The sequence below is a fragment of the Cynara cardunculus genome, assembly GCF_001531365.2.
Source record: "Cynara cardunculus var. scolymus isolate 2C chromosome LG 2, CcrdV1, whole genome shotgun sequence".
Taxonomy (NCBI): Eukaryota; Viridiplantae; Streptophyta; class Magnoliopsida; order Asterales; family Asteraceae; genus Cynara; species Cynara cardunculus.
Window position 1 is genome coordinate 58,817,604 of NC_037529.1, and position 3,761 is coordinate 58,821,364.

The window sequence follows — 3,761 nt, forward strand, 5'->3', positions numbered from 1 at the left end:
TATGTAATAATGAATGAAATATTCATTTCCGAACTTTGTTAAAGGGAATTTGATGCAAAGGTCAAGGGGGAGTATCTTTGAAATTGGCAAAAGACTCAAAAGAAGAAGTGCGACTGAAGATGATTAAAGAAAGATTATTTGTGTGCTACAACGACTGAGAGGTTGAATGTGAAGATCATTTTTCACAATAGTTTACTGAATACTTGTTTTCTGAAGATTCTTTGAAGATCACATGTTGTACAGTATTTCTGAAGAATGTTTTTGATCTACATTGCCAAAAGAGAAGATCATCGAGATTCTACATTCAAGGGGGAGAATGCTAGAAGATCTATCTCAACAGTTGATTGATTGAAGATTACATGTTGAAGATTTCTTTTTGAAGAAGACATATTGTGCATATTGTTTCAAAGTTCAAACAAGTACTCAAAGCGCAGAATTTTCTTTCAAGTCTGAATACAAAGGGGGAGAATGTTAGGACTGAGAAATCAGTATTAATTGTATTCGTCTTGAAAGTTTATAAATCGTCTATAATTGTAAAAGTCAGCGTGTTTGACGTTTCTTATAGAAGTTTGACTTTGACTTTGTTAGTGGGTTTGACCATATAAATAGTGCTAATCTTTGTAATTAGTGGTAAGAGGAGCTCATTTGTAAATATCCATACGTAATGAGAGTTTGACTGAGATTTACAAGTTTGACCTTTTCTCTCAAGAATCATATGAATGTTCTTACATGAAAATCCAGATCTGCCACATTGTTCTTATGAAGATTATTAAGATTGATCAGTGATTAGGACTTCACAAGACTCAATGACACTAATGGGCAAATAAAACAAATGAAAATGATTAAGAAAATGATGTAATAAGGTTAATAAATTAACACTTATCAATATTCATATTTGTTAAGATCGGTTAAGGTATGTTAAGAATGAGTATTATCATATTAACTTATGTTCGTGTTGGAATGTTAATGTATGTTAAGCTCTATGCTCACCTGCATCATTGCCACCAAAATTCAGGTCTATTATCAAAATGCCATCGTATCTTTCCAAGGGAGTTGGATCTTCGATTTTCTTCATCCAAGCGTTGTGGGGGGTTTCTACATTCTTTATCAAAATAAATCCCAACATGATCCCAATTCCATACAAGTATATGCGTATAAGTAGTCTGTGTGTGTATGTGTATAGGCCCACCTTATTTTTCTATCCAATTATTTAGTACAAACTTTACCAACTAATCTCCCCCCTCCATCTTGTTTCCAACCATACATTTAAGTCATTCAAATTAATGATATCAAGGGCTAATTTTTTATTTTTGTTGGTTAATATAATTAGTTTATTTTGTGTTTTTATTTTATGTGCAATTACAAAATAAGATCCTTAAATTTATGGAATTGGAATCTTCAGAGATCCTGATTTTTGGTGACTCCTGTTTTTGTTTGGAACAGACTTTTCTTTGTAGAATATGAAGCATGGTAGTTAGGAATCAATAGATGGATACAAACAAACTTGATATTATCCAGGAACATATTTTTCTTATCATTATAAAACGTGTTCATAAGTGAGACAGATATTGGTTTGCATAAGTGAACTGGTCATTGTTCATTTAAGGGCAGTACATTGTTCACAAGTAAATAAAAAAGTGTCAATAATTAAATAAGTAACTGATCGTATGTAGATATAAGAAACTATTCGTGTAAAAACCTATTCATAAATGAAATATATATATATATATATATATATATTATTTTTATAAAATGTTCATAACTAAAAACGTATATTTTTATTTATAATTGAAAACTACCCCCAAAAGTTGTTATATACTATTTCATGAGTGAAACATTTAATTGGTGAACAAGATTTAGTTGTGAACAAGATTCGAATTTTTGAAACTTTCCCTGAAGATGTGGAGAAATTACCAGGATGATTGTAATAATTTTGTTGGTTGTATTTTTAGTAATAAGTATTTTATTAATTAATAATTATTTCATTAGTCAAATTTATATATACTACTAACCCGTCAATCTAGCTTAACACGTCCAAACCGTAAGAGTTGAGTTAGTTATACTTTTAAATATGTTGGGTTGGGTTGAGATTTTTCAAACCGTCATAATTGACATGGGTTGTATAAATGTCTCAAACCATCCAAAACAACCCATAGATACCCGTACATATAACATAATCATATATATTATGTTCATATTTCATTTCTCAAACTTCTCATGAAATATGTATCTCTCATATGACAACCTTTTTTATATATATATAGAGAGAGAGAGGGGTTGGTTCAAATACTAACCAAAACTATTGTGCAAACTATGCTAACCAACATCAACCAATCATGTTCCATCTTTTAGTTAGGTTCAAATGTAACTCACATATTAATTGTAAGGGTATTTAGATAATTTATCATTCTTATGTAACTCCCAAATATTTTAATTGGGAGTTACAAATCTTAAAATATCACTAATTGATCTTCATGTAATAATGACATTAAGTTTCACATGTGTTCATCTTACTGAATTTTACATTTATTATTCCTATAATGGTTTTGATATTGTAAATTTGAAAAAAATCCTTTTTGTAAAGATTCCGTTATAGCCCGAGTAATATGGATAATCATAGAGTAAAACGGATCGACGACAATGAGAATGAAAAAGCTAAAAGCGTCTACGAATACATTCGGAATTCGAATTCCGAAAGTGAAGAAAATRATCAATAAGTGTCCCAATATGAACATACAATAGCTATGAACACGTTAGTGTGAACACGCCTACATTAAAGATTTGAGTTCGGGATGACAAACAATATACATTCTTTACTAAGTTTTGAATTTCAGTAAATCCACATCCTTGTTGCTCTTTTTAATTATTAACTTTGTGTAATAATAGTTTTAGTTTTGAAGACTAACTACATAGGGGCTGTTCATTATGTTCATTAAAGATTTGACTTTGGGATGACAAACAATATACATTCTTCACTAAGTTTTCAATTTCAGTAAATTCACATCCTTGTTGCTCTTTTTAATTATCTACTTTGTGTAATAATAGTTTTAGTTTTGTTACTGTTTTATGTCATATAGCACAAATCATATCATGCTTATATAGGAGCTGTTCATTATGTTCATTGTGCTATATTACTTGATTTGATCACACACATAGCGATTACATTTTTCATACTATGATGCATTAAGACATTTGTGCATAGACACACATATATTAACAGATATCAATTCAGCACAAATAACACAGACATAGACGTTGGGATTCGTTACTGTTTTATGTCATATTGCTGATGTTCATTAGGTTCACAAATCCAAACTTGTATGTATTTGTGAAGTGTTRCGTGTGTGTGATGTTCATTAGGTTCACACATCCAAACTTGTATGCATTTCGCCAAAATCTTCCATCGTTTTGATGTATATTATGAACCAGATTTTTCGCTAATGATATACACTATTGATCGTATAGATTGGCAGTTTCGTAGTTGATTAGAGGTTATGAAATCGTCTGAATAATATAGGTTCACGATGTGATGCAATTTTTTTTACAAAATTACTGTGATAACCAGGCTTTCAGACATATTCGGTTAAGGTATATTATGTGTTTATGTGTTAAGAAGCATGAATTAATTGGAAGTATGTGATTATGCATGCTAAATAAAATGGATTATATGTGTATGTGTTGTGAATGATTTTTGTCCACATAATTGGAAGCAACATACAAGCACCTTGGTAAGCAGCTTGTATGATGCTGCTGAATGATTT